Source organism: Notolepis coatsorum (genome assembly GCF_963971535.1).
Source record: "Notolepis coatsorum genome assembly, chromosome: 16".
NCBI lineage: Eukaryota > Metazoa > Chordata > Actinopteri > Aulopiformes > Paralepididae > Notolepis > Notolepis coatsorum.
This window is the reverse complement of record NC_140180.1, coordinates 51,538,097-51,565,803: the sequence shown is the minus strand read 5'-3', so window position 1 is coordinate 51,565,803 and position 27,707 is coordinate 51,538,097. Positions and strand designations below refer to the sequence as shown.

At 42.5% G+C, this 27,707-nt stretch overlaps 1 protein-coding gene across 3 annotated transcripts in view; it reads right to left on the bottom strand.

Moving 5' to 3' along the window:
• slc16a2 (solute carrier family 16 member 2) overlaps positions 1-27,707 on the bottom strand; it is a 153,755-nt gene that overhangs the window by 77,852 nt on the left and 48,196 nt on the right. The window lies entirely within an intron of this gene.

Here is a 27,707-nt window from a genome sequence, read left to right as displayed (position 1 = left end):
CTAGGTTTGTCTCGACGAATTCTCGTTCATATCTGGGGGATGTTAACTGAATAGATCAAAGCATAGGTAGAGGGGTCTCACGCCCTTGGGGTGGGCCACTGAGCGCGGTACGAACGGGACCGTCTGGGTTGCGCCCTCTATAATGTTTTAGATCGACACGCGTACCTACCCCCCCTCCTAGAGTTGGGGATGTCGGCGTGATTAGGGCACGGGACTGGTTCTGGTCGCGCTGGTCCAGGTCAGTTAACCCGTTGTCCGCCGGGGACGCAGATCTGCTGTTCTGGTACCCTGAGGGACTTGTGCTTTTTTCAGGGGGAAAATGCCGGGTCGGCCCGGGTGTCAAAGGGTTTGATATTATGGAGATGTTCGTTCTCCATTCTTTTCGCCCCTCTCTTCTCCCGCTTATGCATGGCTGAGAGGGGGCTGTTGAGGTGGTTTTTATAGTACTCCTCTGGCATCCCTGTGTACGTCCCGGTCCGCCGGGCCCGGTCCGAAGTCGTTTTCGTCGACCCGTAGGCCTGGGATAACCCCTTTTTGAAAACTAAAACACTTGTACTGCGGTATAGCCAGTGTATACCCGCAGGTGTGTTTTGGAGTTTTTTCCTGAGGGGTTATAGGAACAACCACCTCATGTTGAACCAAGAGGGTGGTTGATTCCCTGGTGTGTTGGAGCGGAGTCAACTCCCGGGTTGCCCGGTTGAGTGTGCCCCTGCACGTTCATGACGTCTGCCAATCGTGTCAGCCTTCTCTGCCTCTGCCCCTCTAGAGCGTCTGGGATTTTTTGGTGGAGGCTTTGACATGGTGCTCAACAATGCCAGCATACGCCCCTTTCGCCGGGGTGCTGTTTCAGTTGACCCCTTTGGCTCCTGTCTCGTCCGCAGTGCTCCAGGCTCGGGTCAAGTGCCTGCTGCCTGGTTTGAGGGATCGGCCTCTTCTGGAGGTAGTCTCCCCGGTGCGCTGCCTGCTCCCGCTGTAGTGTAGCCTCTTGAGTGCTTCGAGTTACAGCCATGCTGACTGCCTGAGTATGCTAGGGTCAGTGAGCCAGGCGGCGTGCTAGTGGGGGGAAGGGCCTGCTCTTGGATGGGCCCTATCCAAATACGCTGGCGATGTGGGGGGCGGTGTCACTAGTGACCGCCTGGTGAGGTCTTGATGCTGTGGCGTCATTGGCCTCTCCGGGCCCCCTTTTTCCGGGGGGATCCAGTCCCTTCTGGGTCTGGGTCTTCCTTCGCGCTCCGCTGCTACGGCCTTGCCACGGGGTTGAGCTTTGCTCTTGACCCCGTGATTTTGGGGGCGGTAACGAGGTTTGTTCCTTCTGTTCGTTCCCTGGTGGCATGCGGGTTGTGCGTGTGCATAGTCGTGGGGTCAAGCCACGGTCTGCTCACCCTGTGCGTTGAGTTGCTCGAGTTCCTCTTCGCACGGTCGGATCCGTCTCCCTCCCGTCCTCCAATAGGGAGGGTATCCCTCCATTAGGGAGGGTCGGGGGCTCGGTCCTCCCCGGTTCTGATGGTTGTGGGGGGCCTCAGTGGGGTACATTTGTCGAGCATCAGCTCCTGCTCAGCTCCCGTTGTGCAGTAGACGCTGAGCGGAAGCTTATACGACATAGAACAGTAGGTTATGAATATAACCGTGTTCTATGAGTATAGTGACGCTCAGCGTCTAGACGCCACTGCGGCCCTTGATCTTACCTTGTGGTGAAATGATTGAATGAATGAATGAAAACTTTATTTAACAGATTGCAGAATGGGTACAATACAGTACGGCTCAATACATACAATTGTTAAGGGGATGCAGACCTGAGAAAGACGTTTGTCTTGTTTCCATCAGGGTCCCCCATTTGAGAAGGAGAAGGAGAAGGAGAAGGAGATGAGTGTGTGGCCACACCCCTGCTTATATAGGTAGCAGATGGGGGTGTGGCCAGACGGATGTTGGTATGTAAAGGTACATTGTGAAGTTTTTATTCAGTGCATATACACTGGAGCGAGATATGTGCAGTAGACGCTGAGCGTCACTATACTCATAGAACACGGTTATATTCATAACCTACTGTTAGTGTAGTCCATAGAAGATGTTGCTGATTACAGTACAAGTTAGTGTAGTCCATAGAAGATGTTACTGATTACAGTGCAAGTTAGTGTAGTCCATAGAAGACCTTACTGATTACAGTGCAAGTTAGTGTAGTCCATAGAAGATGTTACTGATTACAGTGCAAGTTAGTGTAGTCCATAGAAGACCTTACTGATTACAGTGCAAGTTAGTGTAGTCCATAGAAGACCTTACTGATTACAGTGCAAGTTAGTGTAGTCCATAGAAGACCTTACTGATTACAGTGCAAGTTAGTGTAGTCCATAGAAGATGTTGCTGATTACAGTGCAAGTTAGTGTAGTCCATAGAATATGTTGCTGATTACAGCACAAGTTAGTGTAGTCCATAGAATATGTTGCTGATTACAGCACAAGTTAGTGTAGTCCATAGAAGATGTTACTGATTACAGTGCAAGTTAGTGTAGTCCATAGAATATGTTGCTGATTACAGTGCAAGTTAGTGTAGTCCATAGAAGATGTTGCTGATTACAGTGCAAGTTAGTGTAGTCCATAGAATATGTTGCTGATTACAGCACAAGTTAGTGTAGTCCATAGAAGATGTTGCTGATTACAGCACAAGTTAGTGTACATTTACATTTAGTCATTTAGCAGCTGACGCTTTTATCCAAAGCGACTTACAAGTTTTGTACGACAAGTCAGCAGGAAGGGTACAACTCTATCAGCTGAGTAACAATGTTCATCAAAGTGCTGAGTGCTACAATGTAGGTTAGGTTAGGTTCATTTCAGGTATTATATATGTATATTGTATATACATACATTATATATGTATAATGTATAATATATGTATATGTGTATGTAGTCCATAGAAGACGTTACTGATTACAGCACAAGTTAGTGTAGTCCATAGAAGATGTTACTGATTACAGTTTTTGGTAGATAATGAGTCATCTGTATTAGATTCCATTGTTTTAAGAAAGGAACCCTCTCAACCCCAATCCTACACAGCCAGCCTGGACCCTGGTGTGTAAACAAACACCTGTCTGAGTTCAGTCTCCAGGGGGGAGCAAAGGTGGAGTGATGTCTGCAACAGCGTCTGAACTCTGGATCATACCAGCCCCACGGGTCAATGAGGCAGAGACTGCAGCCACCCAGTTATTTAGATATTTGCCAGACAGAAGGCCAGGCAAATGCACAAAAACATATACAGACACACATGCACACTTACAAACACTTAGATGGATGGATGGAGAGAGAGAGAGAGAGAGAGAGAGAGAGAGAGAGAGAGAGAGAGAGAGAGAGAGAGAGAGAGAGAGAGAGAGAGAGAGAGAGAGAGAGAGAGAGAGATAGATAGATAGATAGATAGATAGATAGATAGATAGATAGATAGATAGATAGATAGATAGATAGATAGATAGATAGATAGATAGATAGATAGATAGATAGATAGATAGATAGATAGATAGATAGATAGATAGATAGATAGATAGATAGATAGATAGATAGATAGGGTTTATAGATCTATCAGGGTCTATGTTAGATAGCACTTGGCAATGTGTAAATCCCCCCCCCCCCCCCCCCCCCCCGCCCAGTGTGCAAACATGTGCAACATGCTGTGTCACGGAAGTTGGGTGAGGCAGGTTGTACTGTGTCTATAAATCTCCCCGGTACATAATGTACAGCCTCCCTAGCTGAATTAGCACTCACTATAAAGACTGTTTCGATAGGGCACTGGGCTGGGACTGAACCATGGTCAGTCTATGGTTTATTTATCCAAATGGGAGCATTTGCACCATGCTGTTTCAATGTTATGTCTTGTGAGATTTTACCAGTACAAAGGGCTAAATCTCAGCATGGGGAGAGCAGGGGTTCAAGTGAAGGCCTGAGATGGACCTGAAGTGAACATTGTGTTTACAGTGTCTGTAGATTGTTCTATTGTTAGAGGGAGGTAGAGCAGTCGTCTGGCAATCCGGAGGTTCCCGGTTCGATTCCCCCTCCTCCCGGGCATCGTGTCGATGTGTCCCTGAGCAAGACACTTAACCCCTAATTGCTCCCGATAGGCAGGTTGGCACCTTGCATGGTTGCCTCCGCCGTCAGTGTGTGAATGTGTGAGTGAATGTGAGTGAATGGGTAAAAAAAATTAAGTAACAAATTGTAAAGCGCTTTGGATAAAAGAGCTATATAAAAAAGCAGCCATTTACCATTTGGTCAAAGACTTGTTGTATTGAGTAGCTTCAGCTTGAGCACAAATATACAGGCACATCAACACCAATCGACCTATCTGAATGAATGAATGAAAACTTTATTTAACAGATTGCAGAATGGGTACAATACAGTACGGCTCAATACACACAATTGTTAAGGGGATGCAGACCAGAGAAAGATGTTTGTCTTGTTTGCATCAGGGTCCCCCATTTTCAATTCATAGTGACATTTATGACATACACAACATTATGACATCATGACATTTATGGCATAGGGACATACATGACATACAGGTATATAGTACTGTTACATTTGTGACATATATGATATGCAAATATACAGTACTGTTACCCATAGATCCTGACAGAGAGTATATACATATGATGGGGAGGAGACTGTACATTAGGAGGGGGTGGGTGGGTGGGAGAGAAATATACATACGGTGGGGAGAGAATATATACATACGGTGGGGACTCGGGAGGAGACTGTACATTAGGAGGGGGTGGGTGGGTGGGAGAGAAATATACATACGGTGGGGAGAGAATATATACATACGGTGGGGAGGAGACTGTCTATTAGGAGGGGGTGGGGGTGGGGGGGTTTGGACATTTACGGTGGCCAGTTTCGAATTGCAGCCTCCCGTAGGTGCTCTTTTAGAGCAGTTTTGAATGTGGGTAGGGATTCACATTCCTTTACAGCTTTGGGTAGGGCGTTCCTTTATCTCAAGTCTGACTCTTTTTTTGATCCTCCAAACCAAATTTGTCAGAAGGAAGTAACGGTGATCGGAGGATGAAGAAAAGAGGGCGGAGGTTGAGATACAGTAAGACGATTGTTCAGATATGAAGTACTTTATTCTGTGGACGTGCTGATATGAGCACCGATATGAAGAGACATATATGACACAATATATTATCTACCAGTATTTGGAGGAAGGGTACAGAATAGGGATGGCTCAATAAAAAAAGTTTTCATATCCGATACCGATACCGCAACCTTGAGTCTGCTGATACCAATACAATACGTAGTTTCCCTCTCTTAAACAACTAAGCTGTTAATAATACATTTATTTGGATGCACACGTTGCTTTATATGGATGCACTTTGCTTTGTATGGATGCACACTTTGCTTTGTATGGATGCACACTTTGCTTTGTATGGACGCACACTTTGCTTTGTATGGATGCATACTTTGCTTTGTATGGATACACACTTTGCTTTGTATGGATGCACTAGCCATCTAAAAACGTAATAGTTATGTTCTGCGGACAACAAATATCTAGATATAATCTGGCATATTTACATGAAAATGTTCATCAATATGTACAATATGGACTAGGATAGATTGAGAACAGTTATGTTCTGTATTATACCAGCGCAGACATAGTCTAGACTCTAGAGTTATGTATATTCATACCAGGGTAGACTTTGGATAGAGGTATGTCTGTGTTTATACTAGGGTGGGCTGTACATACACATATATTTATATTATGTTAATATTATTATATAATATTTATATTATTGATAAGAGTATGTATGTTTCACTTATTCACTCACTCAGGGATCCAGTGCGGATTTCAAGGGCAAGCAGCCCCATGTTTACTTTATCTTTATTTTTGTATATTTCTAGTTTTATTTGTATCATCCTAGCTTGTTTACTTCATCTTTATTTTATTTTATTTGTATTCTTGTTATCCTAGCTTGGCAACTGAATCCTACAGGGATTAACAAAGGTTTATCTTATCTCATCTTAAAACACATCATGCTCAAAACTGTGAGACACATATTCTACTGTGGGAAGGGAAGAAATACATGACAAGGCAACATGACTCAGTTGTGCAATACTTTTTATTTAAACCTTTTCACATGTTTAACAGAACTTTTGATTGTTCAGCACCATTCAAACATAAACATTTGTATTTTAAAGTTTAAAGCGTTTAAATCTGAGTATTTAGAATAACAAAGGAATTATAATTTCAGTGTAAACTATTGGATATAACTCAACACTCAATGTAGACTAAAGCTGCGGTTACACCTTTCGTTTCATTTTCGTTTCATTGTCATACACCGGTTCCTGACAGGGAGCGAGCGAGCGAACTAGAGACGAAATCGCGCGCGACACTGTCCTGATATGAGGCGGCGCGTGTCCGAGTGTGTCTGTGTGTGTGTTACCTGGAAGCACACATGGGGGGGGGCTGCGATTCTTGACCAATAAAAAGTGTTTAGGGGCGGGACTCGGCCGCGTAATCGCTCAACTAGAGACACAGCGAGCGAATATCTGAGGGTTGGACGACATCGCTGCTCAGTTCGCTGTCGCTCGTGGCAGGTCAGGATAGTCTGATTGAAACTAATACATTTTAATCATTTTCACAATCACGCTTGCTCGCGTCGCTCCCTGTCAAGAAGGGGTGATATGAGTTTCGCCGCGACGTCGCAGCCTCGAGTCACACTTTCGTTTTTGTCACCTGAGCACACTGATGTAGTACACTGCCAAAGCAGTAGGTGGCAGTAGGTGGCGAACATGAAGGCAATTTCAACCAATCAGAACTTGAATGTGCCAATACACTTCCTGGAAGCTCCAGCAAAGAAAATGTCAACAAGGCAGGCGCCTATGGGCGCCACCATCTTGCCTATTTACTCAATGCAGCAATTCTTTTTCAGCAAAGCCTAATAAAAGTGCAATAAACAAAACGGATACATTCACTGTGTGTTCTGCCTGTCATTTGTTGATGAAACAAAACTAACATCAACACAAGTGACCACCAAGAGCGGATAGTTTAGTCTAAAAAAAGATCGGTAGCATTGTTAGCTGCATGCTAACGTCAATGGAGTATGCCATTATAACAGTATAGCATTGTGGCTAGAAGCTAACGTTAGCTCACGCTATTTAGCCAGCACCAAACTGATGATATCGAGAGCTATCAGTAGTTAGATAACATTAGAGACAACGCTGTGTGTATTAAACAAAGGTGAATAGATGACTGGGCCATTTTGTTTAATGCTTGTTAAGTTGAAAGAGGAGCTTTGAGCTAACAGGATCTGATAGCTCACGTTAGCCAGCTGCTCATGCAATCGGTAAACCCTCAGCTCGGAACTAGGCAGAATCTGCATATGGCTCGCTGATAACAAACTATCATTACACATGGGCAAAACAGAGTCCATTCTCTTCGGTTCAAATAACAAACTCAGCAAGACCGACGGCTTCTCAGTTACAGTGGGTGACAATATTGTCACAAGGAAAGATGAAATTACCTACCTGGGGTCCATCCTAGAGGCTAATCTCTCCTGTGACAAAATGGCATCCAATGTAATAAAAAAAGTCAACCAACGAACTCGATTCTTGTACCGGATCTCCTCTCTGGTAAACAAGAACACCCTGAAGACTCTGGCAGGAGCACTCATTCAGGGGTACTACGACTATGCTTGCACCTCATGGTACCAAAGCACCTCAAAGGCGCTAAAAACAAAATTACAAACATCTCAAAACAAACTGGTCAGACTACTGCTTGACCTTACTCCTAGAACCCACCTCACCCCTGCCCACTTCGACAACCTAGGATGGCTTAGAGTAGACGACAGAGTACAACAACTTGCAATGGGCCTGGTCTACAAGATACACTACACGACCAAGGTACCCATGTACATGTCAAAATACTTCCCAAAGGTCAGTGAATACCACGATCACAACACCAGAGGGAGCTCCACAAATCATGTCAAACCCAGATTCGGCTCAAATAAGGGACTAAACACGTTTCGCAATTATGCCACATCAATGTGGAACGCCCTACCCAAAGCTGTAAAGGAATGTGGATCACTACCCACTTTCAAAACCTCTCTCAAGGGACACCTACGGGAGACTGCAATTCAACACTGGCCCCTGTAAATATCCTAACCCAATCATTCCAACCCCCTCCAATGTACAGTCATTTACCTAGTATGGTTTTGTCAATAGTTCAATGTACAATTGTGTTTGTTTGTACAGTGTCTCCTCCCCCCCCCCCTCAATGTACAGTGTTACTTGTTTATACAGTGTGCCCCCCGCCCCCCCCCCCCCCCCCCCAACCACCTCCAATGTAAATTACCCAGTATGGTTGTCAATATCCCAATGTACCCAACCCCCCCCACCCAACCTCCAATGTACAGTTTCTACGTCAAATGTATATACTCCCTTTTCTTGACTCCTTCTGTATCACAAACAGTACTGTATTTGCAAATCTGGTATGTCATAAATGTATAGATGTAGCAGTACTGACTATCTGTATGTCATGTATGTCATATATGTCTATATGAATTGAAAATGGGGGACCCTGATGGAAACAAGACAAACGTCTTTCTCAGGTCTGCATCCCCTTAACAATTGTATGTATTGAGCCGTACTGTATTGTACCCATTCTGCAATCTGTTAAATAAAGTTTTCATTCATTCATTCATTCATTCATTCATTCATTCATTCATTCATTCATTCATTCAATGCTAGCAGAATGAATGGATGTAAACTTTATTTAACATATTGCATATGGGTACAATACAATACGGCTCAATACAAACAATTGTTAAGGGAATGCAGACTGTTGTAGCTTGGACTGGGATCCTTATAACAATAACTTGACAACACATGGTAGCTGCAGCTATTTGGGACAGCTCTGCCTCTGTCCCAAACACACACACACACACACACTCTGTTGTCACCGGAAGGGCACGCAGATGGTATCTACTGCGCATGGGCGTTTTCGCAACCGGCTCCGTGCAGACTACACGGCTGTTGTCGGCGCGTTTTTTAGGGGTTCTCCAAAACGCAAACACAATTTAGTGTTTCAGCCGTATCCACAAAAAAACGCCAAAAAACGCATTTCTGTGTAATAGGGACATGAAACGTATTCAAAAACGAGCCACAAAAACACTAGTCTAACCCCTGCCTAATACCTCAATGACAAGGTGCAATGTAGACCATAACTTAAAAACAATAGCATCTCCAGTATAAAATGTACAGTAGAACACTGTATGGTAGACATGGCATCTTAAGGCACTAACAACTGAAACTCTAGGTTAATTCACCTGATATTAAGTTAGTAGTAAGGGGTAGTAGTAAGGGTAGAAACTGTTTCTTTCACCTGTATAAAACTAAACATTAGAATGAATACAAATCCAGTATGAAAAGATGTGGCAAGGCATTCAGCAGATCACAAAATACAGAAATAACCAAGAACCACCCACAGACAATTGGCAGAGGAGCTTAATAATTTATTTGCGTTTTGAAACTCCTGGACTTGATAATGGAGCTGCACCCCCTCCACCGGCCTCTGACCACATACTGACTGTACAGTCACAAGAAGGGCCAGATGGGATTCCAGTGAGAGTGATTAGAGACTGTGCCCACCAGCTTGCAGATGTCTTCACAGATATTTTTTATATGTCTCTGTCCCAGGCTATGGTGCCGACCTGTCTCAAATCAGCCACAATCATCCCTGTGCCCAAACAAAGCAACATCAGCACTCTAAATAACTATAGACCTGTGGAACGCACCCCTATCATTGCTAAGTGTTTTGAGAGACTGGTAATGAAGCACATCAAAATCCAAATCCGCCCTCCCCCCTAATCTGGTCAACATCAGTACACCTATAAGGCAAACAGGTCCACAGAGGACGCTATAGCCACAACCCTCCACTCAGCACTGACACACCTTGACCAGAATGAGACATATACCTCAAATGAATCCGTCATCAGCTCTATTTTCAATCTTTCAAAATGTTCTTATGTACCCCAGTTGCTATTGCATGTACTTATTTGTGTTTCATTACACGTATATACATGCTTACCAACTGTTTCGTCTGTTTTATAGCAACACTACTATCACCGTCCGTTCTAAGGTTTCTCCCCTCCACATTGCCTGTGGTGCTTTTTTTTTCCTATTGCTAGGTTTTTCCTTACCTTCAAGTGGGGTATGTCTGGGAGTGTTGCATTTATTCATTAATTTAAAATGTTTTGGACTTCATGGTGTTTTTGTTTTGTTCTTGATTTATTGTGATGTTTCTTCTTGACTTGTTTAAATAAGACGTGTCCGGCCCATAGGGACATTACGTGTGTTCCTGGGCCTTACAAATAAATTTTATTTGATTTGATTTGATCTGTTAGCCTTCTCCTCCTTTCATCAATAATAATGGAGGCTGTGCTGAAGAGCCTCTTGCTCTCCAAACGTGTTGAAGATGCACAGATAAATGTAGTTGCTGTGACCGCCAAGGCAGGCAGTCTGGGTTGGTTGGCTTTCCAGTACAGCAATTGACTGTCCGAACACTGAATATGTGGCTCGCTGAGGTAGGTCGGCGCTTCAGTGCGTGCACTTGTTGACTCAGGACCAGGTTCTACCGTGCTTTCCTCCAGGGTTTCATCTAAATCCAAGTCTGTTCTTGCTTGCAGCCTCCACCCGTGGAGTCTTTGCTCAAACTGATGCTTCTGAGGTGGTCCTTCTCAACACTTCTTCCATCTTCCTGACCTCTGCTGGCTCTGAGGCTTCTCGTGTGGTCCTGCTCAACACTTCCTCCATCTTCCTGACCTCTGCTGGCTCTGAGGCTTCTGATGTGGTCCTCCTCAACACTTCTTCCATCTTCCTTACCTCTGACATTAATGCATCCTTTCCATAGTCTTGAGGTTTAAGCATTTGTGAAGTACCTGGAATGATAAAAAAAAAACATATGTAACATTTGAAATTTGCCTTAATATCCCATTATGAAGGCTGACGCATGATGTGAAATACTGTAATTAGATGTCACACTGATAGGTGTTGTATTTGTATTAAGGCTGTCAATCGATTAAAATATTTAATCTGATTAATCGCATGATTGTCCATAGTTAACTCGCGATTAATCGCAAATTAATCGCATATTTTGTATCTGTTCTAAATCTACCTTAAACTGATATTTTTCCAGTTTGAATACTCTTATCAACATGAGAGTCAACAAATGCTTGCTTTATGCAAAAAATGTACATTTATTTATTGCCGCAATGAGAAATACTGTCCGGAATCTTCAAGACAAGTAACTAAGATGTGCAAAATGCATTGTAAAAAAAACAAAAAGAAAATGGCCAACAAATGATTACTAACACAGTATTGTGTTGAACTTTACACTTGAACTATTCATCCCCATTTTTTTGTTTAAGCAGCCATTTAACACAAAAGGATGACCCTCATGCATTGGAAATTTGAATAAAATTCAAAACAAACTAAATAACTTATAAGAAAATAATAATTTAAAACAAGGAATAAAGTGTGCATGAAATAATAGGGGTAAGAAAAAGTTAGGAACTTGTTACATTCACCTAGGGATGCCCCCCGGACCCCGGTTCTAAATGGGAACCGGTACTAAATTAGAAAAAACACAGCTAGAGAAAGGATGACAGAGGATAGGGTGAACGAGTGTCACAGCCTCTACTAATAAAATGGAGTATTGAACCATTTTTAACAGCTGGGTATTGGGTGGGACATTCTGATTTAAGTACTTTCTAAATAAAATAGAAAGTCCCAAAATAGTTAATTTATCTGACTGCTTGTATTAATTGATCAAAAAGTAGCCATGTGCAGTAATATCTAATATAGTTATATAAAAGAATAATAAAGCAATGTCGATTATGTTCTTAATACATTTTTATTTGTGCAAAATAATCAAAAAGAACCGATAAGAGTATCGATAAAGTACCGAACCATTAAGCAGTATCGATAAGAGTAGTAGTATCGATAAAATCCTAACGATACCCATCCCTTTTCTCTCTCTCACACACACTCTCCCAGATCTTTCTCTTTTGCCCCTTCCTCGTCTCTCTCACCCCCCCCTCTCTCTCTCTCTCTCACACACACACACACACACACACACACACACACACACACACACACACACACACACACACACACACACACACACACACACACACACACACACACACACACACACACACACACACACACACACATTGAGTCAGAAACAAACATAGTATCAATGAGACTATCAATAATACACCTCAGTGAAGCCTAGTAAAAAGAAAAATATATATATATATATAAAAGGTTTTTATTATAATTTTAGTTTAATCTCTTGATAAAAAAATAGTGGCGTTAACAGAATTTTGCGTTAACGGCAACGCGTTAACTTTGACAGCCTTAATTTGTATGTGTATGTAAATCTCTATCTCTCTCTCTCTCTCTCTCTCTCTCTCTCTCTCTCTCTCTCTCTCTCTCTCTCTCTCTCTCTCTCTCACACACACACACACACACACACACACACAAGATAATCACATTAAAATAAAGTAAAGAGACCCGACATACCTGTCTTTATAGCTTGCACCAGTAGCGTTGCAGCTGTGTGTGTAGGCCTATAATGGCTCAGATTCCATGTCTCTGAAGCGTCTGTTCACAGCCTCGAGGTCGGTGCCTTTCATGATCTTAATTCCCTCGTCGGCCTCGTTTTCTCAAGTGAGAACGCATCTGAGGACACTGACAATGGGGATGACATCAGATACAGATGAAGAGCTTTATACCTCGTTCTCAGTAGGGACTGGAACTGTGACAGTCTTTTCCAGTAGCCCCCCAACCCCCCACTGGTTTGTAGGGATGTAACGGTATGAGATTTCACAGCACGGTACGGTAAAAATACCACGGTATTTAAACCATTTAAATGGCATATTTAAAAAAACGAACAAACAAGTATTTTGCTTTGAAGTTGCTTTATTGAAATGAAATGCATGTCTTTGTGAAATTAACTGAAACTCTCATCCGTTAGCATTGTAACATTTACATACAAATATGATATAATATATAAAAATATATCCTCCTTATAGCCTACTATGAGAATGTTTACACAGGTTCATCATGAACTTATTTGTTCAGGTCGTTACCCAAGAAGGACAGTTGGCGTGCGGCGCCGCATTGCGCGACATAAACTGATACCATGGGCACGGTATTACAGGGAAAGGCTTACGGTTCAGAACCATGGTTGCTTCATACTGTACTACTTAAAAAGGTACACCATTACATACTTACAGTAGTGCTTTGCAGTCAATGTGGCTGTCCTCTGCTGTATACGCACACAGGGCCCGTTTCCACACAACAAGGTTCTCGACCGCATACTATGTAACGTTACCATTCCACCTCGTTTGCACATCTTGTTGTGCAGCATATTCAGCTCCAAGTGTGAATACACAAGTGGCAAATGCTCGAAGTGAGCCCACAATCGCTCTACAGGCTGCAGGGTCTGTGGTGAGCATCCCAAACTGGCAACTCCAAGGCGATCAATTGCTTGTATTAAGTTACTGGCATTGTCTCTTAATATGACAGGGACTTTCCTCATCTCAATTTTCCATGCATTTAATATCTTCCCCATTGCCGTAGCGATGGACTCACCTGTGTGTGAGAGACACCAAACTGCTTGGCCTGCAGCGCTGCTTTTTGAAAAGTCAAACTTGAGTCTCTCCACTCACTGTGCTCTCAGACATTGGACACACGTCTGAGCTCCAGATGTCAGCTGTGAAACTAACGACGGCGACATTTTCCACCAAGCATATCGAAATTACTTAGTTAGCAGATGTTTGTTGTTGTGGCACACTTTTCTTCTTGGCGCTTGTTGCCAGTATAAATGCTGCATGATTAAGTGATTAATCAAGTATGTGGTGTTGAAACACTTGCACGCGGTTATTTAGCTTTTTTACATCCTTGAGCTTGAAATAACGCCACACAGCTGACATGACGACAGCGTTGTTCTAGCTACCATTATATATGTGCTGCTCATAGGACTGGGCGATATGGCCTAAACATTTTATCTCACACCACATCCGATTTTTTCACACCACATCCGATTTACGATTTTAATCGATTTCTTTCTCTTAAAAACTAGAAACGCCAAGGAAATCATTCAAATAAGCTTTGTTTTTATTTGACACAAAAGAATGATCAAACCAAGATGAATTTCCCTATTGGGATTGAAGTGCAAACTTAACTTTCACCAATCTTCACTTAAAAAAATATAATAAGAATATATATATATAAAAGGTTACTCTTGATCAAACAAAGATGAATGTCCCTATTGGGATTAATAGTGCAATAACTTGCTTTTTCACCAAACTTCACTTAAAACAAATAAAAGGTACCTCTTGATCATCAAACAATAACAAATTTAATAAAGTGCAAATCTAACTTTCACCAAACATCACTTTTTGTAAAATAAAAGGTGACAAAATGAATTCGAATTAATCGATCAAATCGATTAATCGCCCAGCCCTAGCTGCTCATCTCTCTCTTTTACAAGCATTTACATGATAGTTTAGGCTAATGGATAGTATCAGATTTGTTCTTTCTCCGTTATCCAATCCAGTGATTTATATTTATATATATATAGCCACTAGGCCTACACACAGATCATGACAGTCTGCTGATCAATCTGCTGATATTCCCGTGGTTAAGTGCAAAGAGCATATGTACCCAATTATCTGTAGGAATGTACATACAACAAAGAGCATGTTATGCAGTAAGAGCAGGTGTGCAAATCTACATATGAAAATGTGCAGCTGGCTGCTAAAGCTCTAGTCTCCTCTACAGAGGAACAACGGAGGTTGTGTGACTTCATCACAATTCCCTTACTTCACTCACAGAGACAAATTACTTATTTCCCAGCCATTTCCGCACTAGAATCATGGGCCTAATAAGGTCCTGTGCGATTAAGATTTAACTTGGCGCCAAGATTATTTGGGGAAACCCGGGCCTTTTCTTTTCTTTGAAAGACGGCGTAACCCTTGAGAGGGTCCTCGAAACTCTTTTGTAGCTAATTACTAAATAAAATGTTTGTTCACATTAAAGGAACATGCCGACATTATGGGAAATGCGCGTGATATCCAGCTGCGTGTGATATCCAGAAATGAATAAAAGCGGATACATATCAGCTAGCCTAGCTGTTGGACAAAAACACCTCTCCCGGTGTATTAAGCTAGGCTAGCTGATCTGTATCCGCTTCCATTCATTTGTGCTGAGCTAGGCTAGCTTGCAGCCGGATAGCTTTCTACTGAACGCACAGAGAGGAAATTGGTATCTATCTTCTAGTCTCACTCCGGAGGACACTGTGAGTGCATTTCCCCATAATGTTGCTGTGTCCCTTTAAGCTCGAAAACTGTGGGTCTATGCATGGCACAGTATTATGGGATATATTTAGACCATTTATGATAGATTTGATCTGCGATGCATTTAGACCTTTTATGATAGATTACATGTGTGAGATGCATTTAGACCATTTAGGCATCTTACTATCACGCTCATAGGCATAATGCTTCGGAACATGGAGGCAAATCGCCCCCGACGGCACGACACTACAAAGAGCCTCTGTTCTCTGTCTCAAGCAAACCACTTTGAGAACTAAAAGGCATGATCAGAAAGAGTGTGTGTGTGCATGTGTGTGTGTGTGTGTGTGTGTGTGTGTGTGTGTGTGTGTGTGTGTGTGTGTGTGTGTGTGTGTGTGTGTGTGTGTGTGTGTGTGTGTGTGTGTGTGTGTGTGTGCGCGCGTGCATGCGTGTGTGTGTGTGTGCGTGGTGGGGGGCCATCAAAACATGTCAAGCCTGGTTAAGTGTCATGTCACCCATCTCCTTCTTTCTGAACTGCCTCTGCTTTGACCAGAGATGAATAGAGAGAAGGGCTTCCCACAGGAAGTTACAGTAGTTAGTCAAGGGGGGGGGGGGGTCCTGGCTGGGGGGAGTTTGTGGAATACTTTTGCTCTTTTAGTGTTTTGTGCATGAAAAGTAAACAATAAAGAAATATTAGTAATAAATAGTCTCTTAACACTTTCACTGCCACACACGAGATATCTCGGGTTTCCGATAGTTATGTTGAAAGCCATTCACGAGATTTCTCGATTTTTTATTTATTTTTTTAGCGATCTGAAATCATATTGCATCACGCGAGCCTACCCGAGTATACCCGAGCGCCGCCGGCGATCATATGTGGAAAAAAGCGCCCCCTATCGTCTCCCAGATGACATAAGGGATTTTGGAATGGACTCAATGAAAATGGATGGGGGGAAAAATCCGGTACTCCACATTTTCCAGTCCACTGATCCAGCCGGGGTTACCACAGTTCATTCTGGAGCCTCTCAGCCCCGCAGAATCATGTGTACTACTGTATCACGTTGGATCCATACACTTATCGATTTTTTCGAATGGTGATCAGGAATTGGAATATACAAGTTGGATACCATCTGATGTCAGGTAAGGAATCTATGTTATCAGTGTTAGGATAATCAGAAAAATGTTTATGAAGATATAGGCTGTTTTGTGAAATGGGCTCTTTCGGTTTTACTGAAAAAAATCCATGAGGAAATGAACACGCCGATTATCCGTGCGCGCCTCGAATGGGCGTGCGTGTATGTATAATATTGATCATCTAGCGTTTATTTGAAAACTATTCATAAATAGGCCGACAAATATCAACGTTCTGGAATATTCCAGTAAAAGACGATTATCATAGAATGCCCCAGAAGGGAAGGTTTTTTACCTCAAAACGGGTGCTTTTCAAAATGCTCTGAAACGGAAATGAAGCGATAAAAAACCAATCTGCCTTGACAGCACAGACTGGAAAAGTATTCTTTGATAAGCGACGGGCAGATTAGACACATAGCCATAATTTAAAACATAGATTAGGCGATATTAACGTTAACATTGAAGTGGACCGTGGCATCAAGGGGGTAAAAAGGAAAACCCGGCGTGGCACTCAAAGTGTTAATAAGAATAGCCTAAATATTGCCAAGTAAGCTTGCACATACAAAGACTTTGTCTTGGTCATTAACAGACAAATGTGTATATAATATAATATAATATGAATAGGTTACAGGCACACTCGTACTCATACTGTGATTGTCGGTCTCCTATTTGGCAGAGATCCTTTATAATCTTAGTAGGCTACTGTACAGAATGACATTGACAATGATGCTTATTTACAAACGCTTAACGCAATACAGTAGACAATCTAAGCAAACCGCCAAACAAAAATGCATTGTACACGCTTTCTATTTAGTTTCAACATGCATGTCACTAGTTGGAATCATCAACCAGACAAACTACAAAGGGCCAGAATCACTGTCTCTCAAGATATTATGAAAGGAAACGGGTGCTCCGCGTTATGGTTGGCGACACAAATAGAAAGTTTCACAACAATCACTTCTATAAAAATCTATAATTTCAGCAAATCAAAGCATAATTATTAGGTAGCAGGATTGTATCATTTGTCTGGCCAGATAATAGATCGGTGAGTTCTGCACTTTTACCTCCAGATTAGCAAATGGTTACACATACCACAATCTGGCTTTATGGTTAAAACAGTTTAGAAGTGACCTTCCTCGAGAGACGTGTTCTGTACAGTAGGCTGGCTAAGAGATGTAAGAGAGCTCTGTCAAACAGATCCTCTTCCAGTGGAACAGAAATAATAACCCAAAAACTGTCATGGATTTTAATGATAAGTTGAAATATAATTTATGTTTGTGTCATAGCAAGTCCAATCAGTCCTAGTGACTAAACTAGCGTGTGTGCACAGACACCACACCAAACCATGTGCCTCTCGCACACATTGTGCGCAGAGCCTTTATGTTATTTTATTAGTAATAAAAGGCTCTGCTCTGTGCCAGGCCAGCTGACATTTTGCCCAGCAGATGCTGTAGTTGGTCGCTGTATGTCCTTCTGCCAGCTCCATTCAACAGTGCAATGTTCCAAATTAGAATAACACATCATGGAATTATATCATTTAGGGTTGGGGGATGGGGGTGAAGGTTAAAGGGCCATACCGTACTTTTCGACATGATCTTTTACAGTTGTGAATTTACCATGTTACCATTATTATTATTACCATGGTAATTCCCATTGGCTTCAAGTGTATCTGATTCTGAAAGTATGCCTCAAACACCACATAAGATGCTAAGTTTTTTTTTTAAACCCTGAAATTGATGTGAAAAATAATTTGTGCATATCCTAAATTGAAAGAGAGTAGGCCTAGCAAATAAAAGCTATAATTATAATACTAATGATGACTAAAGACTAGGGTAGACAACACTATTTTAACCTCATTTTTTAAATCCAATCACAGAAATAGAATGATTTATATATTATTCCAATAGTCTCTCATTCATGCAGCCTATTTAAAATGTCAAGGCAGGCTAGCTGGAGCTCTTGAACCTTCGCCACCATCAGGTTGCACGCCACAACCCTGCTGCTGTGCTGTTCAGTTATGATAACAGTAGCCTGCTGCCGTTAACTGTTGAACATTACTTGTTGGCTACTGACAATGCCTGCATTCAAGTGTGTAGCCCCTAGAAGACAGAGAGTTAGGAGGGGATAGGAAAGAAGACGGCATCATAACCCGCTCAGATTGAGAGCAATACAACTCTTTTCTATCCTGGGCCTATAAGTTTCCATGTCCCAATAACGGAATTATCCCGAAGGGGATGATGCATGATGCTGTCTTAAGGCGTGCAAGAAAGTCACTGCTCCGTGTGTCCAAGGCAGTCGGGTGATGTGCCATGAGCCTTTTTATTTTTTATTTATTTTTTTACTCGTTATATAAAAGTTGCACATTCTTTTAATCACACATAAATGTAGGCCTATTATTATCCTATCATGTGATCAGCCTTTTTCTCTAGCCTATCTTTCATGCAGCTAGCCTCCACTAGCCCTGCAGCAGCTAGCCTCTACCAGCCCTGCAGCAGCTAGCCTCCACCAGCCCTGCAGCAGCTAGCCTCTACCAGCCCTGCAGCAGCTAGCCTCCACCAGCCCTGCAGCAGCTAGCCTCCACCAGCCCTACAGCAGCTAGACTCCACCAGCCCTGCAGCAGCTAGCCTCCACCAGCCCTGCAGCAGCTAGCCTCCACCAGCCCTGCAGCAGCTAGCCTCCACCAGCCCTGCAGCAGCTAGCCTCCACCAGCCCTACAGCAGCTAGACTCCACCAGCCCTGCAGCAGCTAGCCTCCACCAGCCCTGCAGCAGCTAGCCTCTACCAGCCCTGCAGCAGCTAGCCTCCACCAGCCCTGCAGCAGCTAGCCTCCACCAGCCCTGCAGCAGCTAACCTCTACCAGCCCTGCAGCAGCTAGCCTCCACCAGCCCTGCAGCAGCTAGCCTCCACCAGCCCTGCAGCAGCTAGCCTCCACCAGCCCTGCAGCAGCTAACCTCTACCAGCCCTGCAGCAGCTATCCTCCACCAGCCCTGCAGCAGCTAGCCTCCACCAGCCCTGCAGCAGCTAGCCTCTACCAGCCCTGCAGCAGCTAACCTCCACCAGCCCTACAGTAGCTAGTAGTGGTGCTGGGAAATATCGATACAGTATAGTATCGCGATACTTCGCAATATATTTTTATCGCAATACTATCGTATCGTGACTTAAGTATCGTGATAATATTGTATCATGAGGCCTCTGGTGATTCCCACCCCTAGTAGCTAGCCTCTACCAGCCCTGCAGCAGCTAGCCTCCACCAGCCCTTTGATGATGATGTGCTGTGCTTTTGAATTTCTCCACCATGTCGGCCAGCATGGTGTTCCTCCCCAGCCGAGGCCTGGGGTTGAAGGTCGGCCTGCACTGGGGGCCAAACAAGCCATTCTAATGTTTGTATTAAGGACATTTTAAACAGACAGTAACATGTAAGCTATTATATATAAGTTATAACTTTTCTTTTTGTTTGTTTTTTTGGAGGGGGGGGGGGTCATGGCTGAAGTAGCATTGAATTAGCCATTTGTGATCACCTTCCTCTCTCTTCCTCTTCCTCTTGGTGTCGAGACTGAAAACACCTGTTCTCCTGTCTGCATCTTACCTGTACACCTATATAGGTTAAAGTAATGTCACATCTTAACTGTGCAGCTGTATAGGTTAAAGTGATGTCACATCTTACCTGTGCAACTGTATAGGTTAAAGTAATGTCACATCTGTCTGTACAACTATATAGGTTAAAGTAATGTCACATCTTACCTGTACAACTATATAGGTTAAAGTAATGTCTCATCTTACCTGTGCAACTGTATAGGTTAACATGGTGATGTCGCACCACTTTTGCATGTTTTTATTTGTCTATGTTATGTCTATGTGATGTGTTGTGATGCCATGTGTCTTTACGATGTCTGTATGATGCATGTCTGAACACTTCGTTCCCCTACAAGGACCACAATGGAAATAAGCTCTGAGCTTTTTTGTGTCTATCCTTGGCAGTATTCCAGAATTGCTTGAATATGTTATTTATATATTGTCAAAATAAAATCAATCAATACTACAGGCTACATTTAGGCTTTAAATTCACCAGGCATTAACATTGTTTACCCTAAACCAGGGGTAGGCAACCCTAGGCACGCGGGGGCATTTTCATTGGCACAGGGGGCAGCATAAAAAATAAATAAAAAATAAAAAATTATACTTTTTTTTTAATAATTTTTTTTACTTCGCTTTGAAATATTATAGTGAAATATTTTGCACTGTTGTCGCATTTATCTTGTTGAAATCCTCCCACAGGTTCTTTTTTGTAAGTCGACTGTTTTTCACACCCCTATGACATGGTGCTCAGCTGTCAGCTGGCCTCCCGCGCCCGCGCGCAGTTCCCAGGTAATCACACAGTGCTGCGGTTGCATTCTGTATGTGCCGTCTTTCATGATGGCAACCCCCGCTAAGAAAGTTAAAGCAAAGGAAATTCGGGCATTCCAGCCCTCGTGGACAGACGACTACGGGTTTGTGTGTCAGAAGGACCGTGCTGTGTGTACTTTATGTTTAGAAAATGTAGTTTGCAGAACGTCAGGTGTGAAACGCCATTTTGAGACGAAGCATCAAAAAAGTTAAGGCAGAATCGATTAAACGTGCCGTGGCCAGGTATGGAAAGCAAGCCAGCACCCTCAAAGTGTTCACGACTGCTAAAAAACACGCAACTGAAGCAAACTATCGCATTGCTCATTGCATTGCGAAATGTGGAAAGCCATTCACTGATGGCGAATATATCAAGGAGGCTTTTCTCTGTAGCTCAGATGTTTTGTTTGAAGGCTTGCCAAACAAAGAGATAATCAAATCAAGGATAAAAGATATCCCCATGTCAGCTTGAAGTGTCGAGCGACGCATCAACGAAATGTCGGAAAATATCAGAGAACAGCAAACAGCTGGATTAAAAGATGCTCCGGTGTGCAGCTTAAAGTGACCAACTACAGCCCCCAGATAACGGAGCTCAGTAAAGCAAAACTGTTTGTCTGCATTGCACCCCCGCCCCAACTCAGATTTAGGGTTGATACAACCATCATAATAATATTGTTAATTATAACAATAACAATAATGATGTAATAATGTAAAAATTATCATTAAAAATACCTGATTATGAGAAAATAAATTTACGATGCATGGAATATTGTTGATATGGCACAGGCACACTAGTTACAACTATATTTCAAACTGGCACTTCATGTCAAAAAGGTTGCTGACCCCTGCCCTAAACCCTACTATCCACACACACTCCCTCCTCTAATTTGGACCCCTCATTAAAGTCAATAAGGCTCGCCAACTCCAATAGAAACGACTGCACGAAACAACAGCATGAGAGTACATTTCTTGCACTCTAAGTGAACAAACTATGAAAATAAATACAGATTCGGCTGCAGATCAGATCACGTTACATTGATCCGTTGTGTCTGTCTACAGAACGTCGGTTTTGAATTCCTTTTCAATGAGGAGTCCGTTTGTTGGACAGGGTTGCCGCTGTGTCCATCTCTCCGCCAGATATGTGTCCATTTTGATTAACAGAACGCATTACGTTCTATTACGTTGTGGTCGATCAATTAAATGCTATTAAATAGGCTCATTATATATAATATCTTCAGCTCATTCAAAAAGAAAAAAGTATATGATGGGTAATAATTGATGATGATCCCCCGCCCACCCCCCTCCTAATCCTCCAGTTCTACAGAACAAGCAGAGGGTTTTCATGGAGTCAGTGTGAAATGTAGTGTAACTCATTACAGAGAATTAGGTCTGAACATTTCAAAACAAAAGAGTGTCAACTTGCATGGAGCAAAGCAGAGGGAGAGAAGAAGGTGGTCACTAAGCTGTTCTCTCTTTCAGGGATGTGGAGATAGTGACACAATGCAATCTGACAGCAAACAAGATAGAGCGAGGGAGCAAGAGAGAAATGGAGAGAAAGAGAAAGAAAGAAAGAAAGAAAGAAAGAAAGAAAGAAAGAAAGAAAGAAAGAAAGAAAGAAAGAAAGAAAGAAAGAAAGAAAGAAAGAAAGAAAGAAAGAAAGAAAGAAAATGAGACAGGACAGAGAGAGAGAGAGAGAGAGAGAGAGAGAGAGAGAGAGAGAGAGAGAGAGAGAGAAACAGACAGACAGACAGACAGACAGACAGACAGACAGACAGACAGACAGACAGACAGACAGACAGACAGACAGACAGACAGACAGACAGACAGACAGACAGACAGACAGACAGACAGACAGACAGACAGACAGACAGACAGACAGAAATAGAGAGAGGGGGGGCAGGGGACATGTGGGTGGTTAATGGTTACATATGTATGCTTTGATTACCAAGTGCAGATGACACCTCTGGAATGTTGCCATTAGTAGGCCTATCAAGGAATAGGGACAAACAGCTAGTCCTATATATGTGAATTGGTCAGCGGACTCAAATGTGTGTGTGTGTGTATGTGTGTATGTGTGTATGTGTGTGTGTGTGTGTGTGTGTGTGTGTGTGTGTGTGTGTGTGTGTGTGTGTGTGTGTGTGTGTGTGTGTGTGTGTGTGTGTGTGTGTGTGTGTGTGTGTGTGCATGGCCGCCTAGTTATAGTTGAAAGTGGGGGTGCAAGTTTTTTTTTTTTTTTTTTTTTTTTCTTTTAAATTTTTTTTTTTTTTTTTTTTGCAAGGGGTGGTTTGGACGGGGTCCGGCACGACCCCCTCCACGGCAGTTTTTTTTACATTTAATGAACACCTGTATGTGCAATTTCCTGCAATATAGAGCCTTCAATCTTGACCAAAATAAAGCTGCTCTTTTCACTATAAAACTCAGTTTATATTGCAGTATGATAGCTATAATAATAATAACTTCACTGCGAGGGCTCTTTTAGCTAACGCTAGCTAGGCACGTATGATAGCCAATTACTATTATAATAATAATAATAATAACTTTCCCATCCTCCCAAAGCCCCTCCAGCCCCGTTCACATCCGCAGCACCAACAACAACAACAACAACAACTAATTGACGCTATCAATAGCCCCAGTGAGCGCGGCGGCTGAATGAATGAAAACTTTATTTAACAGATTGCAGAATGGGTACAATACAGTACGGCTCAATACACACAATTGTTAAGGGGATGCAGACCAGATAAAGACGTTTGTCTTGTTTACATCAGGGTCCCCTTTCGTGACTGTGCTGCACCGAGTGAATCCACAGTCACTTGCTCCTCAATGGGAAACCAACCTAGATTTACCATGAAGGACTGGTTCTGGCCGAACCGTTCGTTATACAAGTATCACAGAGACATTACAAAGGTGCTCACAGTTGCACGAGGGGTTCGCACAGAGATACGGGATGGTTTGAAAGCTCGGCGTTGCTAATAAATATTTTTAATATTTTTTTATAAACTGCTCAAAGCGGCATTATTTCCGCCGTTGGGTGATCACAGCGCCTGCGCACCATCCTGTATCTCTGGATTCACTCGGTGCAGCGCCGAGGCTCACCATACGAGAAATATTCAGTTTCAATCTGTTTGCGCATTTAGTATACAGTCACAGTGTTCGACTTACGTGATGATTTGCTCCATTTTGATGTAAACGCCGAAGAATAATCCTCACGAGTCACAATGTTATCCAATATTAGGGGTGGGACAATACATCGATCCAGATCGATATATCGATCTATTATCAATAATCAAATAGGATCGACGCAACGTAAAAAGATCGATTCATATTGCGATACTCTTATTTTGAAAATCCCCGCGAGTCATATCCGCCGGCGCCCAGTATTGTGAAACTCCGTGTAGCAGTGTTTGCGTCTGCTGTAAAGCACTACAGAGCGTCTATTTTGCGAGCCGATATAAGTCTGTGCAGTTTTTTCCCCGCAACGGGTCAAATGCATATAACAGGCGTTGCATCGTCGCCATTCCTTTATGCCAACGTCGCGTTAAATATCTAAATGAACGTCGCGTTGGCTGCTTAAAAGCTAAGCAGCTAACCGTGAGAGAGAACAGGAGAGTGAAGAGGGGACTTGGAAGGAGGAGGGGTGGGGGCTGTGGGGGACTGTGTGTGTGTGTGTGTGTGTGTGTGTGTGTGTCTGTGTGTGTCTGTGTGTGTCTGTGTGTGTGTTAAAGCTCAATATATAAAAACAAAAGTGAACAGGAGGTCTATTTGTATTAAAAACAATAGATTGTTTTTCATTTAAATGTCTGGAAGAGCTCAAAAATAAATACATCAATTGATATTTCCGTAGCCTTTTTTTAGTTGATCTAAATGTGACTGATTGTGTTAAATGGGCACATAATATCGCCTCATATCGATCGCAGGCACCTGAATTGAATCGTATCGTATCGTATCGTGGCAGACTTTGTGATATCGGCAAATATCGTATCGTTGTCCAAAGAATCGATATCGTATCGTATCGTGATGAAACTGATGATTCCCACCCCTATCCAATATCCAGCCTGAATTTTTCAAGGGCTTTCGAAAAAGCCGCCTCCCCCAACATGTCGTATACGTCATGCCGACGAACCGTGGCCCGTGGGCACTGGATCAAACCATTAAAGTGGGGGGTCACACAATCTTTGGAAACTTAAAAACTTGCTATTAAGTGTCATTGCGTATTATTAATTTGATTGAAATTACGTAGTTATGGTTCGATTTATATATGGGAGGGGGGGGTATATCATATTTTTCATATGATCAAAAAGTGGGGGAGCAAAATCAGATGTTTGCCCCCCCATGTTCAATAGTCATAGAGCAGCTGCATCGCGTGCTCTTATGCGCAGGCGTCTATGTGTGTGTGTGTGTGTGTGTGTGTGTGTGTGTGCGTGCGTGCGTGCGTGCGTGCGTGCGTGTGTGTGTGTTCTGTCCACATATCCATGCATGTAAATTACGTGTAAATTGTCTTCCTAGATTTCCATTCGTATGCACTTCATCAACATAAAGTAGAAGAAGAAAACTGTCTGATTGGATGTTGGACAGATAAACCCGCCTCTGCCTCCACTATGAGCTACCACTATGGTCTCTCTCGGGACTTCTCACCACACAATGATGCCTATATTAGAACATACAGACCTGACAGGGAGCACACACACAGACACACACACACAGTTAGCCAGAGAGACATGTGGAACAGCAAACACTGCAACAGTTGGAAATATATGGCCATGACTTATCTGTGCTATAGCGATGCACACATGGTTTCTTGAGGCCAATACCAACATCAGATTCTTCCATAACCACATCGGCCGACACTAGGGGTATAACGATGCATCGATTAATCGAAATGCATCGATCCTAATGTGACAATTCAACTGCATCGATTTGAAAACGTTATAATCGATTATAATCAAAATAATAATAATAAAATAAAAAAGATGTTTTTTTTTTAATGTTTTTTTTTTATTATTATTGTTTTTATTGACCTATAGTCCATTCAGGCTGAGTGAATCAGTTCTCCCAGCCACATTTGTGTATACATTTTTTTTTTGGGGGAATTAACAGATTTTTCTAATCGAATCGAATCGTTGTCAAATGAAGAGATTTCATGATACATTGAATCGTTGCCTGAAGAATCGTAATCGAATTTAATCGTTGTGAGGTCGCATCGTTACACCCCTAGCCGACACTGATATAGATCGGCAGATAATGAAGCGGTATTCTAAGTATTGGGGAAGGGGGGTGGGGGTACAACACTAAAGGACACAACCAACAACAATGACCAAAAACAACAACAACAACAACAACAACAACAACAACAACAACAACAACAACTGAAATACAACTTAACAACTTAGGCAAGACACTTAAACCCTAATTGCTCCTGATGAGCAGGTTGGCACCTTGCATGGTTGCCTCCACCGTCGGTGTGTGAATGTGTGAGTGAATGGGTAAAATGTGAGGAACAAATTGTAAAGCGCTTTGGATAAAAGTGCTATATAAATGCTGCCATTTACCATTTAATCACCAACCCCAACAACAAAACGAGGTCGACAAGACCAAGGAGCTGCTCGTGGACTACAGGAGAGGGGGGTAAGCATAGATGGGTCTGCTGTGGAGTTAGCAGCATAGCAGCTTCAAGTGTTCACATCTGACGTTGCCTTGTTCCAGAGCTGAGGCAGTTCAAAGGAAGTGAAATGTAGAACTGTGCTAATGCAATGCCGGCCGACGAAACCAAACAGAAAAATTATGAGTAGCCCGGCCCCACACGCGTAGCTCCCTGATTAATCACCAAAAAGGCAATTGCTGTTTTTTTTTTTTTATATGTAAGGTAGACCATTATTTTACTGAAATGTGTTAAGAATTGTTAAGAAGTGCTGAGGCCTATGCTCTGAGCAAAAACCAAAGCAAAAGAAAAGTCAGCTTTGGTCTTTGATCCTACAACCATCTATTGTTCTTCCCCCACTGATAACAATATCAGACTTACTGGATACAGATTTAGCCAATGAGACCCAAATAGACTTTGTATTCCTACGAAAGCAAATCTGCAATCTCACTAGATATATAACGCACAAAAAAACTGTTTCAACTATATTTTCTGCACATGGCACTAAGAGATACCCCTCTATGCATAAGCCGACATTCATAATGTTTTCATTTTGCAAATAAAGAATACAATAAAAGGTCAGTTTAAGCATTCATTTGCCTAACAAAATGTGAATAATGAAAACAGGAATATTTTAAATATGTCAAAAATCTATATATAATTTACAACACAAAAAACTATCGTTATTGACACTGTTCCTCCTGCTTGGTTTCATTGAGTAGTTGTCATACTTTACGTTGGTGTTTGAAGGTAGAACAACAGTAAAGCAGTACAGTAAAACTGTAAAGTAAAGTAAAAACAGTAAAGTAAAAGTGAAAGTGCACTCAAAGCCCTAAAACTATTAATCAAGGATAGTCATTTTCATTTTGGTGTTTTTTATGCTTAATTACTTTAGGTGTGCGTGTGTGTGTGTGTGTGTGTGTGTGTGTGTGTGTGTGTGTGTGTGCGCGCGTGTGTGCATGTGCATGCATGCACATGTGGGTATTAGTGCATGTTCGGTGCAAGTTTTGCATGCAAGCTTAGGGCGAGACTCATCTTGGTGCACAAAAAGATCGAACCCCTTTTTCCTGCCCCCAGGAATGCCGTACAACATGCTACAATACTCCCTGAGAGCCAAAGTGCCAACCTCACATTTATAGTTGGAGATTCTGCTGAGATTTTGAGGAAGCAGGGCTGCACTCAGGTTTGACTTTAAAAAACAAAACACAAAACACACACACACACACACACA